This window comes from Lissotriton helveticus, chromosome 12, assembly GCF_964261635.1.
Source record: "Lissotriton helveticus chromosome 12, aLisHel1.1, whole genome shotgun sequence".
Lineage (NCBI taxonomy): Eukaryota > Metazoa > Chordata > Amphibia > Caudata > Salamandridae > Lissotriton > Lissotriton helveticus.
In genome coordinates, this window is record NC_136073.1 from 546,303,189 (window position 1) to 546,319,031 (window position 15,843).

A 15,843-nucleotide genomic window follows, 5' to 3' on the forward strand; every position below is an offset into this window, starting at 1 on the left:
TTAATCTCAACCTTCCCAATGATTGGTCTATGAAGGTTGGCTGGCAATATGTAGGCCCGATACCTAAAGTGTTTAAGGCGCTAAAACATATGTGTAATACGCATGGCAGGGCTCGAAAATTCCACTCGACCGCTCGCATAGTCGAGCTAAATTTAACAAGGTCGAGTTGTTTTTAGGTCCTACTCGCCCTTTCTGGCGAGTAGGAAAACAAACCAACTTTTGTCCTCTGTCTGTGAAAACGGAGCAAATGTGTCAAGATAACAAGATTTAAAGGCACTTTTATTGCTCACAAAGTTAATGAGCAATAAAGAATGCTTTAAATCTTGTCATCTGGTCACATTTGCTCCGCTATCACAGACGGAGGTCAAGTAGGTTGCAGTTAGGTCAAGGACATTTTCTTACGGTACTAGTCCTGCAGGACTAGTACCATTTTTTTGATTTTTCGAGCCCTGCATGGGTTAGTGGATGGCTGGCAGACTTTAAAACCTAATGATCCGGGGTATACATTTTTTTCTAACCTTCATCTTACCCATGTAAGAATAGATTATATACTGATGTCTTATTCACTCAAATCTAAGTGCCAAATGGAAAAGCTGCCTCGAATCCTAGCGGACCATAACCCTCTAATCTGCACCATAAAAATAGGACAAGGAAACACAACACCCAGATCCTGGACTTTTGAGAAGTCCCTGCTTTTAGATGACAAATATTGTGCTCACATGAGACAGTGGATCCCTAACTTTCTAATAGATAATATAGGGAGCGCTTCAATTGAAGTAGTGTGGGATGCCTTAAAGGCAGGAGTGCGTTGAGAGACAATGCAATACTCGTTAAAAGCCAACAAACTGGCTAGAGAATCTATGAAGGCACTTCAGGAAAACTTAAGGCTGGCCGAATAGGAATTGATAAGGGTAACAAGAGGGCACAAAGGGGCAGAATAATTAACAAAAACACAAAGCCAGGTGGCAATCAATAAGGCCGCAATCACAAATATTTTTACAGATAAAGCTGTAAAAAAAGCAGTATCACAAAAAGAAATGCTGTATGAGGTGAACGAGCAAATCGGCCACCAGCCTGCCGTAGCCATGAGGCAACAAGCCTCATCAAATTTGATACGCAAGATATATGATCCTCTGGAAGGCCTAATATCCAACCCAGAACATATTAGAGAAGCATTCTGGCGATTTTATCGGGACTTGTATACGGAGGAAAGGGGGGTGGGGGGCGACCTAGCAAATACTGAAAGGTACTTAGATAGAGTAGTTAACGATAAATTTGAGGATGAAGATCAGGCTTTTTAGAGGAGGCCCCTAATATAGAAGAAATCGTAACTACAATAAAAAACCTGCCAAAAGGGCAAGCAACCGGACTGGATAGTATTCCCTGGGAATTCTCTGTAGCCTTCCTAGATCAAATCAAAAGTATTTTTATTGACCTAATTATACACATTTTTAAAGGTGGTCAGCCTCCAAACTCCTGGTCCAGGGCGAAGATAGTCTTTTTCCTAAGAAGGACAAACCTCCAGAATGGTTAGGCTCATACCGTCCTATTACTCTTATTAATGCGGATTCAAAGATATATTCGGAAGCCTTGGCTAATAGAATCGCTCCTATTATTTATAAAGTAATTGCCAAGTGTCAATACGGTTTTGTGCCAGGGAGATCCACTAGTAACCACATCCAGAGAGGGATCACCCGATTTGATAGTATGGAAGTTGCAGGAGACCCTATGGCATTGGTTCTTCTGTACGCCGAGAAGGCCTTTGATAGGGTCTCCTGGCAATTTCTGTGGCCTTCTATGTCCAGGGTTGGAATAAAAGAAGGCAGTGCAAAAACTGTATGTCAACCCCAGGGCAGTATTATTGGTGAATGGCAGCTTAACTAAAGAGGTAATAATATCCAGAGGAACACGACAGGGCTGCCCTTGCTCACCGTTGCTTTTTGCGATCTACATCGACCCCTTAATTCGTAGTTTAGAAGGAAATTGAGAAATAGCTCCTATTTTGTCACAGGATTATTCGACCAAATCCTTGTCATACGCCGACGATATAGCTATTGTAACAGCCGATCCTAATTCAGCCAATGCTATTGAAAATGAGGCTAACAACTTTGGACTAGTATCTGGATATGCACTCAACCAAGGGAAAACGCAGATTGTGTTGAACAATAAAAGTAAGATGAGCGACTCCCGAGTGGTAGAGAAGGCTATATGCCTAGTGGTTTGTATATCATCTAAACTTGAGAATATGGTGAATTTAAATTTAAAATCTTTGATGGATTCAATGCAGAAAGATCTCCAATGCCTAGACAATCTACACCTTTCTAATATTTGTAGAGTTAACGCTGTGAAAATGGTCTTTTTCCCTAAAATTCTATACCTATTCAGAGCAATATGTCTAGAATGTTCAACTCATTGGTTTAAATCAATAAAAGATACGTTTTCAAGTTTTATCTGGGTGTACTCACAACCCCGGCGGGCTTATAATTTCCTTACACTTCCCAAGGATAGAGGCGGATTGGCTCTCCCAAATGTAAACGCATATTACTGGGCATCTGTGCTATTATATAGTAATGAGTTATTACAGAATATATCGGGGCAGAGGAGGCACTCCGGGACAGCACGCCATCCATCTTTGAACTCATTCTCGGCAGTAAGAGTAGAGGATACTTCTGGCGACACTTGCACGATATCTACCATAAAAAAGTTAAATTTAAAACGCTTTATAGTGGGCTTAAGGTATAGAAGGCTGTGAGAAGAATGCTTGGTATAGGACTAATCTCGTTCTACACCCCCTTCAGGGATAACCCAATTCCTCCGAAAATCTTTAGAGATAGCTGTATACACAAATGGAATGAGGCGGGAATAGTCCAGATAGGCTGACTTCTCTCCCCTACAGGGATACAATCCTTCGAAGAGCTTACAAAAGGTTTCCAATTGGACTGGCAGGACTTTTTATAAATACCTTCAAATTAGAGACTTTTTGACACGAAAGGTGGGGGGAAGGGTATTGCTTGAAAAAGTTACTATAGTGGAAACAATAATTCACATTAAAAAAATGACTATTGGGGGAATATACTCCCTTATTAATGCTTTATTTCCGGATGATATGGAGAAAACATCACAGAAATGGCAGGGAAAAGTCGGAATGTCCATTGATGAATTTAAGTATGCTTATCTAATGTCACAAACAATCCTCATGTCCACAAAACTACAAGCACAATTATTTAAAACTTGTTTTTTCTTATATTATACGCCAGATAAAATTGCTAAGTGGGGGAGTGGCAAGGGGACATGCTGTCCAAGATGTATGTTATATAATGCTGATTGTGTACACATCTTCTCCACATGTGAAGGATTAACATCCTTAAAGCAAGAGATAGAGAAATTATTGTCTGCAGTACTCTAAAGCAATATAGCTCTGTCTAGTGATGTTATGTTATTAGGGGCGGCCGATCCTAGTAATCCTAAAGAAGGCCATGAACTCATTTTCATTGCTATGGCGGTTTTAAGAATGTGCATATCCTCAGCTTGGCTGGACCCTACAGCACCGTCCTTCCAACAGTGGTTAGCTAGGCTATTAGGAATTTGTAACATGGAGGCTGCCATTTATAAACAGAAGGGCAGAAAATGGCGTTAAAAGGGATTGAGGATTTGGTCCCCTCTAGTAGAATGGTCTCAATCCCAAGGAGGTCGTATGTAGGTGTATACCATGAAGGATCCCAGATAATCCTTTGTGCAATGGAGATTTTTTTTTTCTTTTCTTCTTCATTCTATATAAACAATTGTATTATGGAACAAAAAGTTACTGTAGGTTACAACACAAAGTGATCAATGAAGTTGTATGTATACTTGTCTGATCAGGGAGGGTGGGTGGTGGGGCTGGGGGTGATAATTGTTGGCAAAAACTGAATAAGGATATACAATTTTTTTTAAAAATTAAAAAAAAAAAAAAAGAACTAGCCCACTGCCCCCAGGCCATTCCACAGTATACAAATATATGCCATGACCGCAGGCCCTGCTGCGGACTCTCACTGTGATGCACAAATTCAGTGATGAAACTCCTAGATACAGATAGTCTGTCATTATTCACAGAGTACACATTACCTCAGGAGGTCTCATTCCACTGGTGACCACAACTTTACCGAAATAGTTTAGGGTAAGCTTGTAACCCAATTAAACAACTGCTTTAAATTGCATTTATATAGCACTTACTACTCTTGACGAGGCGTCGAACAAATGAAGCAGAGGCCTTTTCCTTTAAGAGAAAATAGGGAAGACAGTCTCTCTGTTTATAGGTTACCCCACCTTTACTCTTCCACTGCTGCTAAAGTTACTGCACACCTGAATGTAATCAAGAGTTCAGTGTGCCACTCCTGGGTTTAGTTTGACAACCTAATGTTTTCTGAGAGATGTAGTCCTGGTTCACTTCAGTAGATCAAATTGAAATTACGGCAAATAACATTGATTTGTAAAGGAAAAGCAAGGGCTTGAACGCTGCTTCCTTGGTAACATGGGGTCACCCAGTAACAGGAAATAGTGCGTGTGCAGTGCCAACTATGGAGTCCTCAGTAACACAAAATAGTGCACATGCAGTGCCAAACATGGAGTCATGTAGTAAACCAAAATAGTGCACATTCTGTGCCACCTTTGGACTTGCATAGTAACCCATATTCGTGCACTGCAGTTTTAACCAAAGAGTCGCCCAGTAACCCGCAATAATGCATGTGCAGGACCAACCTGGGCACGCTTTAAATGACGGTGGTGTAATTTGTAAAGTGAAATTCAAAACATTTCTCAACACTGTTTACTTTTGGCTCCCGGAAAACTAGTTAACAGAAAATGTCTCCCCAGGAAATTGTTTCTGCTTGAATCAGACTCCTGGTGGTATCTTATGTTTTCTTTTTGTAATTCAAAGTATGCCCTTGCATGAAAAGAGGTCATGAAATAACAGCAAATACCATTTTGTTGTAATAAAAATTAAAATAATTTGACAAACCTTTAGCCACTGCCAACAGGGGCTAGCCTCTACTCTGCTTCATGTTGTATGAGTGTATATGTACCTAGCAATCAGTGATGTAACCTGGACAGTAGGACAGGCGGGGGGGGCATGCAGGGAAGGAAGGAAGGTTTCCTGACACTCCCTCCTGCATATCACGCTAATCATTACATGAGAAGCAGTTCATGAGAAGGGTTTAAGGCCCAGTCGAAAGGGAAAGCAGTGTGGATTGGGAGAGGTACTTGAAACAGTTTTTTAAAATAACCCTGTTTAAAGACCTGTAAAACAGAGCCCAGAGTGTGTGCGTGAGTATTTAAAAATTCCAAATGAAACCAGACTTACACCTTACCAGACCTGACTGAAAGCTGCTGCACCCAACTATTTATCAAATAATACATTTGTCAGGGGTGGTGTAACACCCCAAACACCCCTTTCCCGCAAAGCTACGCCCTTGCTTGCGGTAAAAAATGACCATGGTCATGCTTTGAAGTAAGTGCAGGGGGACATGAGAGGCTGACCAGAATATCCAAATAAACAGTGTTGGGACCTTTTTGGAGTCATTTCACCCATTAATTAAAGCGTTTGGCATCCTGGGATGTGCAGTTTTTCTCATATCAGCTTAAAATCGAACCGCATAAAGCGCTTTCTTGTGGTGTGGGAGAAGCAGTCGTGATTTCTTGATATAAGTCTTGCCAGGCTCAACATTGGGTCGGAATGCCCTTTTTCCTGGTTGACTCATCCAGCTAAGTAGAACTCCTGATGCTTCCAGCGCCCCGCCCCAGTGTCCAAGCTCACTTGACACTGCCTCCCTCCCTGAAAGGTGACTTTCATCTTGCAATTGCGCTTTCTGGTCCCATCTGTTTTGTGCCTTTTCAAATATCCATACTGTGTACACACCAGGAAGGAGGGCGGGGTAAGCAGGGGCTACTGAGACTGTCCGCACGAACGTTCAGAACCCCGGCCAGATGATTTGCCATCAGACAAATCTGATGGTCCTGAACCCAGGACCAGAGATGCAGAGCCTCTCTGCAGAGACACTGCGACCCCCACTCCTCCCTGCTTGTTGATGTACCACATCGCGGTCGTGTTGTCCGTCAGGACTTGAACCGACCGACCGCGAAGGGAGGAAGGCCTTGAGCGCCAAACGTATCGCCCGCAATTCCAGAAGGTTGATGTGCAGCAACCTTTCCTCTGGAGACCAAAGGCCCTTGACCTCCAGGTCCCCCAGATGAGCACCCCACCCGAGAGTGGATGCATCCGATATCACTGTGGCCACTGATGGAGGCAGTTGAAAAGGCTTCCCCTGAGACAGATTGCCTTCCACGCCCCACCAAGACAAATCCGCTGCAGCTTCTCTGGAGATCCTCACTGACTCTCTGAGATCTCCGTTGTGTTGATACCACTGCCTGCGGAGGCACCACTGGAGTGCCCTCATGTGCCAGCGTGCATGACTGACCAACAGAATGCAAGAAGCCATCAGACCGAGCAGACGAAGGACCTTCAGGACTGGAACAACCGCTCCATTGAAAAATAAAGGAATCATTTCCTGTATGTCGCGAATCCTTTGAGGTGGAGGGAATGCACGACATACAGTAGTGTCCAGTACCGCACCTATGAACAGGTTGCGCTGGGAGGGCACCAGGTGAGACTTGGGTACATTTATCGAAAAACCCAACCTGTACAACAACTGGGTTGTCTCTTGCAGATGATGGAGCACTCTCTCTGACGACTCTGCTTTGATCAGCCAGTCGTCCAGATAGGGGAACACAGGTATCCCCGATCTCCTGAGATGCGCAGCCACCACTGCCATCACCTTGGTGAAAACTCAAGGCGCAGTAGTAAGCCCAAACGGAAGGACCGCAAACTGGTAGTGCTGCGATCCCACCGCAAAACGGAGATACTTTCTGTGCGACTTCAGAATGGGGATGTGAAAATACGCATCCTGCAAGTCGATCGACACCATCCAGTCTTCTTCCATCAGCGCTTGAAGAACCTGAGCAAGGGTGAGCATTTTGAACTTCTCCTGTTTGAGATAGAGGTTCAAAATCCTGAGATCCTGGATTGGCCGAAGCCTGCCATCCTTCTTGGGTATCAAGAAATACCGGGAGTAGCACCCTTGACCCCTCTCCTGCTCTGGAACCACCTCTATTGCACCTTTTCGGAACAGAGCCAGGACTTCTTCCTGCAGGAGCAGCAGGTGGTCCTCTGAACAATAACCTTGGCAAGGAGGGTAATTGGGAGGGAACTCCTGAAAAGGAAGCGCATACCCATTTTCCACGAGATTGAGAACCCAAAGATCTGATGTAACCGATTCCCAATCTCGTAGAAAATGAGTAAGCCGACCCCCTACTGGCCCCACATGATCCAGAATGGTGGATCTAGGGCTGCTTTGCTGATGCGGGTGGGGGTTGGGAATTATTGGAGGAAGTGGAGGAAGAGGAGACTTGACGCCCACGTCCACGACCCTTCTGTCTACCTCTATAGGACTTATACAGAGGGTTCTGCTGTTGCTGCTGTTGTTGTTGGCCTTGTCTGAAGGGACGAAAAGAGGATCTACCAAAGCCTCTAAACTTTCTAGTTGTCGACCCTCTCATCTGGAGACCCAAAGATCTTGCAGTAGCACGGCTATCTTTAAACCTTTCCAAGGCGACATCCGCCTTTTTACCAAAAAGGCCAGTCCCTTCAAAAGGCCAGTCCCTTCAAAAGGCAAGTCCAGCAACGTAGATTGCACATCCGCAGAGAAATCAGAGGATTTTAACCACGCGGCCCTCCTGGTCGCAATAGAAGAGCCCATAATCCTGGCAACAGAATCAACTGTGTCCATGCCGCTCTGAATAACCATGCGTGCAGCAGCCTGAGTGTCTGAGACCACCTCATTAAAGTTCTTTCTATCATACTCAGGAAGCTTAGGTGATAACTGCTTCACAGAATCCATCAATGCATGGACATACCTTCCTAAAAGGCAAGTAGCATTAGTGGATTTAAGAGCCATGCTCCCTGAAGAGAAAGTCTTCTTTGCAGACTGATCCAACTTTTTTGAGTCTTTGTCTGCTGGTACTTGAGGGAAAGAGCCTGCAGCCCTGTTAGAACATGCTGCCTGCACCACAAGACTTTCAGGAGAGGGGTGAGAAGAGAGAAACTCAGGGTCACCAGGAGCCACCCTGTAGCGCCTTGCAACAGATCTTGAAACCGCAGGAGCAGACAACGGTCTCTTCCAGATCTCCTTTATTGGATCCGATAAGGCATCAGTGAACGGCAATGTAGGTTCAACAATAGAAGAGGGAGAGTGCAAAACCTCTGAGGATGTTGGGCTTGTACTCAACCGTGGGCAGTTTCAAGTTGAGAAGATCTGCAGCCTTCCTAATAACGACGTGATAGGGTGCCACGTCCCTAGAAGGAGCATCAGAAGCTGAAGGTAAACCCCACTCAGGAGAGAGCTCCAGACCACTAGCATCACGTAGGTCTTCAAAGTCATCATCATGATCAAAAAGCTCACCCTCTTCCACATCTGAATCTTCACCTCTCCTTTCTTCCAGAAGACGCTGAGCCCTTCGTCTCGACCACTCCATTCGGACTGAAGTAGACGGATCCGGTAACGACTCTGACGGAGCCGGTTTCGACATCGAGCGAGGAGCCGGGGCAGTCGGAGGACGAGACTCACGGACAGGTGTGGAACCTCGATCCAAACTACGAGGTCGATCCGGAGTCGGCGAAGCCGCATGCGGAGTCGAAGACCTCGGCGGAGCCGTACCGAGCCAAGGTGTAATAGGCGCTGGCATAAAAGGCATAAATGGAGCTGGGGCGTACGACTGAGGAATGCCCAAATTATATGATAATGGACCCATGGGACCAACAGGTGCTCCAGCGGGGTACATTGCCCTGGAATACACTCCAAACATCGCATTGAGAAAATGCGAGGGGTCATGACCAGGACCAGGAAAGGGAGGGTACGAACCTACCGGATGCTCCAAAGGAGGCCGTTCCGACACAGGTTCATTCTGACCTTCTTGGTCCACAGGAGTCTCCATCGGAGCCGGAGTTTGAGGAACTACCTCCTCTTCATTCTCATGTTCCGAAGAATGTAAAGATACCGGATCCGGTTCCGGTTCTGGAGTCTGGGAACCTCCGATGGATTGAGCAGGAGAAGCGAAGTCCTTATGGTGTTTGCGAGACTTCTTCTTCGAATCTGAAGATTCCTTCCCTGAATGATGCTTTGAGCTGTGCTTTCTCCTCTTGTGCTTCCTCTTCGAGGAGCTCGAAGCAGGACCAGAAGTCGACTTGGATCCAGATCTTGATCTCTCCCTGGACCTCGACCTCGCTCTGGATCTCGACCCCGCTCTGGACCTCGACGCCGACTTCGATCGAGACCTTTGCCTCGACTTCGAGCGTCTCGACGTCGACCTCGAAGATCTCCCAGCATCTCTTCCCTTTACCTTCGCGAGAAGTAGTTTTGCTTCACGCTCTCGAAGCGCCTTTGGGTTCATCTTAAAACAAGATCGACAGTTCTTAACGTCGTGGTCTGAACCCAGACACCACAAACAATCGCTATGTGGGTCGGTGATTGACATCATGCGGGCACAAGATCCGCATTGTTTAAATCCTGTCTTCCTCGACGACATCCTCGATGAAGAAATAAGTCGCAAAGGAGAAACAGTAATGATTAAATAATAGCCAGATACTAAGTATCGCAGAAGATCCCGAAAACCGTTAGCGTCGAAGACGCGGGAAAAAGGGAACTGACGTCATCACGCCGCCGTGGGCCTAATAAGGAGTCGGTGACGTCAGGCGGAGTCACGCGCGAGGTCGTACTCCTGTGACGTCGTCCACGTCGGCGTGCTACGAAGAAAATTTCCAAACGTTGCTGACGCAAGGGGGATATTCACAAGGTGAGGAATCCACACGGCAGATGTATCTATCAGAAAGACTGGACATAATGCAGATAGAACAGAAGAGAAACCAGTAGAAACAAGTGAAATAGGACACCTGAGAAAAGGGTGTACGGTCAAAGCACGAGACGTGAAGGTCTCATAAGAAAGGTAGGTGCATGTGAAAGGATGTCACGAAAGTATGCAAGAGTGAAAGGAGGACACAGATTCAAGGGGCGCAGGTGTAATGTCTAGTGAAAGGGGAGCACATGTGAAATAGGAAGAGGTAAACTATGAAGAGTTGAAGGACAGCCCGGCCAAAACAATCATTGCGAACATGGTCGGACCTCAGAGGGGTGTTGGGGGCGAGCATACACTGTTGTGCAAGGGGTGAGGTGGTGTGTGGAAGGGCACAGGGAGATTAAGAGGATCATGGTGGGCCCGAAAAATTAAGCACCCACGAAGGTTTCATGGCAGGAACATAAGCAGAGGTAGGCAAACCTAAAGGAGTGCGTCTGAAGAAGGGAAATAACGTTAAGCGTAAAAGCACATTTAACAGGGGCAGACCTCGTGGAGGATACGAAAGTCTAAAAGGAGCGATTACTAAGCCAACTGACCAATCACAAGCGGCCATTTACAAACAGTAAGAGGAAGCCAATTGGAGAGATGGGAGGTGCTTAAAACCTAGATCCAGGAACAGCATGCCACGCAGAGCAGCGCATGCACTGCCCAGGCTCGATCTAAAAAATATTGATGCAGATGGACCACTAATTCCCTCTTTAATGTTTCGTAGCAAATACCACACGTTCGGTAAAAGAAATAAGTTCCTATATATGCAAGGGTCCCCGTACTTTGCTCATTATTAAAGCCAATGACGCCTCTAATTGATCACCCACCATATGTTGCACAATTTTGTGCATCTCAGAGCTCTGCCTGCACAGCATATTGCTGCCCGAGGTCAATAGACCCAGTGCTACCCCAACGGAAAAGCTATCTAATTCACCAAGCCTTCTGTGGGTCGCATCTTTTCCATCAATCTAGAATTGTTCCTCTCAAGGAATTTGCACACCCCCTCAGTTGATATACCGATGCCCTGCATGTACAACTTCTTTCAGGGAATTCCACTCACCAAACCGGTCCTGCACATTGCTTGAGATCACAGACACTGCTGGGTCTGCACCAGGTAATCAAAGTACATGCAGGCAGCCTTAAACTCCAGGCAGAAGCACCTTCTACCAACAATGGCAAATGTCATTGCCCCTTTTTCCCTTTTCAACTTACTGTACCTCTCACCCAAATTATTTAGAAAAGATTAGATTTCGAGTACTAAGTGCAGCATGCAAAGTATGGATCCAAGTAGAAGGATTTTGGGAATCCCATACTACAGTGACGTGGCTCCAATGTGGAAATACACTGGAACCCCACAGTGTTTACAAGATGCGTTAGCTATCTCACTAGTGGTTAACCACAATATTGTTTTCCCCACAGGATAACATTGGACAGTGTGAAAAAGTTTCAAAGTATCGATTTTTGAAAGTGAAGTACAAAGTATAATTTTATAACATTTTATAAAATCTTGAGTCATGTGTCCTTACTGATCATGTGTGCGCAATAAATGTCTTGTACTCCTCTGTGTTAGGCCTAAGGCTGCTTGCCCACACTACCACTAATAGAGCACTTTGGGTTTTGCATTGAGCCCTGTACAATTTTGGGGAACCCCAGGACTCTGTGCACGGTTTTACTATTAGCAACAATATTAAATACAGAGCCAGCTTAATCCTACCCCCCCCCCCACCCACACACACACACAATGCCAGAGGAGATTTGGAAAGCAGACCCGCCATCGTCAGAATTACAAATGATGGACGGAATGCTGAATGATTCAAACATTCTCCCCCAGTCAAGAGATCTGGGTTAAATCCATTGTTCTTTTGCCCACTACGCCACCACAGTTTGGACCCAGCCATATGCAAATCAGTCTTGACCCTGTGCCTCATGGGAATAGTCCAAACCGAACTGCCAAGTCAGGTCTTCCCTGGACCGGACACAAGCTTCCTGGGACTGGTTTCGGGGTATGTCACCCTTCATCAGCCAGGCTAGCTTGAATCCAGTGGCACAGTGAGCAAGGGACCCACGTTTGGGCATACCCGTCCCACTTAGGGTGAAAAGTGTAACTGCAACAATATCCACACTCCACCCACCAGTACAGACTGGGTTAACTCAGCGAAGCATATTCGCTGACTGGGTTATTTTAATGGTTCAGAAAAACTTGTCACGATGTGGGAACCCTTTCTTTTTCCTTCGTTAAATGAATATTTTAAGTAAGAATGGACAAACAATCACAGGGGCAGATAATGAACTCTGGAGGTCCAAGGATTAAAGAAAATTCTCAACATAGGAGTTGAGTGGAGGCTCTTGCTAATCCTACACTAAAATATTGAACGAGATTTGGTCTAGGAGGTTACAGTCCCCAGCAGGTTGAGCTTTGTCTGGCATACATACTGTACTGCATCTTGTTGCATAGGAGAACCAAAAAAAAAAAAAAGATTGCTTCTATGTGAAACCCACTGATCCAGTGTCCTAGCACCAGTGTCTAAGGAAAGCTGGTCAGTTTTTATACACTTCCCTTCCAAGCTGCAGTTGTTCACTCTTGCTCATAAGGGACTACTATTTTGTAGCGCCACTGCCCACAGTGGTGCCATGAAAACTTACTGTATGTTACTTGTTGAAATGGCCAATAAAAAGATGTATTAACAAGCATTTGCAATGCAATAGGTTTCGCATTTACGCGAGTTTAAGCTATTGGCATTGTAAATGACAAAGAGTTTTATTTACGTTTCAAAAAAAAAAAAACATAAATAAAACGCATTGTCATTTACAATGCCATTAGCTCAAACTCATGTAAATGCGAGACCTGTTGCATTGCAAATGCTTGTTAAAGATGTGTTAGTAGCCTATGAATATGGTCAAATCCCTCAAAACAGGTTTGCAGCAATGTTATGAGCTGCATTCAGTGTGTTTAAAATGATGAACTATCACTATTTTCTGGTATTGGCCCCATAGTTTGAATTTAAAGCGAGACCTCCATTAGTTGGACTGAGCCCCCTCCTCAAAAAAGTTCTGGCCTATTTGCCGACTTCCAATAACAACACCCCCCCCCCCCCCTCCCTCCCTCTTCCCGCCACACACACAGTACACACCACAGACTCGGGGAAATGGTCTGATAGAGAAGCTGAGATGGAGAGAGGCGCAGAGAGGGTGAAAGGGGGAGCAATCAAATGAGGTGACAATCAACTAGGAGATGGAAATAGGCTGAGATGTGAGTGGGCTGAGAAGAAAGGAGGTGGAATTTTATTGCAGATACATATAAATGCGTGATATGAGGGGGATAAAGGAAAGAGGGATGTGTGAGCGAAGGGATGGATAAAGAAAAGACACGGAATAGAGAAACGAGTCAGGAGACACAGTAAAGGAGGGAGGCGCATATGGCATAGATACAGGGGTGAGAAGAAAGAAGAGGGGGTCGAAAGGGAAAGCAGCAAAACAGAGAAGATGGGAGCCTAGAAGAGGGAGAGTATGAGGTGAAGAGAAGACGTGAGAGGAAAGAAAGGGCAAAAGAGACGCAATGTGGTGAGGGGCCCCTGAGTCTGCCCTAGCTCACTTAGATCCATTGGACTAGGGCTGAACGTGGGGCCTGTATTGCTACGGGGAGCGCCAGTGAATGACTGCAGAGAGACGGAGGAGAAGCGCTACATAGAGAGAAGCGATGCGGGTGGGAGGTCGCTGCCTGATTGGGCTAAACCTGGGCATGCAGCGGATGCCAGGCCTACCAGGGAGAGAGGGGGTCTCCCCAACAGGGGATTCCCAGCGGCATCGCCCCCTCATTATCATATATGACATCCCCGCAGGGGCGGGAACTTCTTAAGCCTATACCCAAGTGGGGGCGCTGCGAGCTCAGACAGCAGCTCACGAGCCGGAATTGCGGGGCGCCTCTCGTCGCACCCCAAAGGCTCGCAAGCTTCGCGCCGAGCCAGATCGCAGCTCCCTGGAGGTGCAGGCAGAGGGACAGCGCAAGCACCGCGCAGGAGCAGCGCAGCCACTGCGCCCGGAGCAGGCACCTTCAAAGTGTGAGGGAAGAGAGAAGGCTCTGAACACGCCGGGCTGAAGGAGGCGGCGAGCTGTTACCGGGCGCTATCTACCGCCCTCGGACTGATGGGAGCAAAAGAACCGCCTGCTTTGGTATAGAGAGGAGCGGCTGTCTGTCTGTCGCCAGCATAGGAAACTGTTCAGCGTGCCCGTAGTCTCAAGCTGACGCTTTAAAAACAATTGCGTAATATGTGAGGGCAGAAAATGGGCAGCGCGCTAGTGTCGGGGAGGGATCAGTCCGCGCATCACCATAGCGCCCACTTGATTAATTAAGTGCCGGGTGGTTGTCAACCCATAACCTACCTGTCAGGGGCACACACACATACATACTTGCAGACACACACAGATACACAGCACAAAGGCGGCCGCGTGCAGCTGAGAGCAGCAACAGGTGCCAGACCAGGGAGACGGCGCTGCTCCGAGGACCGACGCCGCTCACAACACCGGACAGAGTGACAGCAGGAAAGAATCACTCGGGCAAAGGAGGGCGGCCGGGCTACGGGCGGTGCACCCCAAACCTGCAGGCTCATCCCGAGCGACCTCACTCTTGGATTGGAGACCGTCGGTGTGCACAAGTGAGAGGCGCCTGGAGGCTCTGATTGTTTTAGGACTCGTGGCGCTACCTATAGAGAAAGCGACTGCACAAGAGAAGACGTGAGGTCTCAGTGGGAAGAAACTCGATCGAGGGAACAGCCAGTGCGTCCGCAGACCTGCAGATCTTCGTCCTGGACTGTGCGCACAAGCAGGCAGACAACAGAAAGCTACCCCAAGACACCAGGGAAGCGGGTAGACCGGGCGCTAGGGCGGCGCTTCAGGTGCTTCTACACCATCTGCTACGGGTGGCGCCTTGAAGCCGCTGCCCAGCCTAGTGGTATCTCGACACCGCCAGCAGACACAACAGTGCCCACCACCTTGTCACCCACCGACAACGGAGACATGGAGGCGAAATTGGCTAATAGGTATGGAGGGGGCGGGGCGTCGCTTCAAATCACAGGGCAGGACACCGCGCGCTCTCCTTCAAGATGCTGCTTTCAGCTGGTGAGCATGAATGCCTCGGGTGGGCCCTGCGAGGTTTAGGCGGGGGGGCTGGCCTGGCCGTGAGTGGAATCCCCCAGACCATGCTAACGCTGCTCCAAGGGGCTAACGCGTTAGCAGCGTCCAAAAGCAACATTTTCATCAATTTACAGTGGATAGGGTAGGGCAGGTTAAATTAATTGCTGTCTGCAGGATGCCCGGACAATTCTTAAGTAGGACATTTATCCGCGCCGAGCTCTTACCACTACAGTTCTCGGGCCCAGCACGAGGCCGCCTCCCTAAAGAGGAAAGAAAGTGTTTCAGCCCAGATTAGCGAATCTGAGGTCAGCCAAAGGGTCGTGCGTGAGCCGGGTTAGAATGATAGTGGGCGGGATATTGGTAATTGAATCGGATGAGATTACACGGTGAGTCGGCAAAGTAAGAGCTGGGCTCCAGGAGGAGGCGGGATTCAGCTCTGTACCGTCAACTATAGATTCACGACTCTCTCCGAGTTCTGAAAACATTAGAAGGATCCCAGCAGGTAAATGTAGTCCTTTTTTAATTCTTCTAGGTTTGTTAGATTGGTTTTGTAGCTAAGACTGAAGGAAATAGATTCCCAACTAACCGACAAAAGCTAAACAAGCGGCAAACTCCCGATTTTTGAAGCCACAAAAGTTTTCACAGTCAAGCAGGGAAACAAGCTAACTTCTGTGGCTCAACTTGGCATGTCCCAAATAGCTTGTAAATGCGGCGTGCGCGTCCCGAAAACGATAAAAACAAGGGGCAATCTCCCGATTTTTGAAGCCACAAATTGCAGAGGCA

General features: G+C 47.0%; 1 protein-coding gene across 2 annotated transcripts in view; it reads right to left on the minus strand.

Annotated features, from left to right (window-relative positions):
• DYNC1LI2 (dynein cytoplasmic 1 light intermediate chain 2) overlaps positions 1–15,843 on the minus strand; it is a 424,537-nt gene that overhangs the window by 244,522 nt on the left and 164,172 nt on the right. The window lies entirely within an intron of this gene.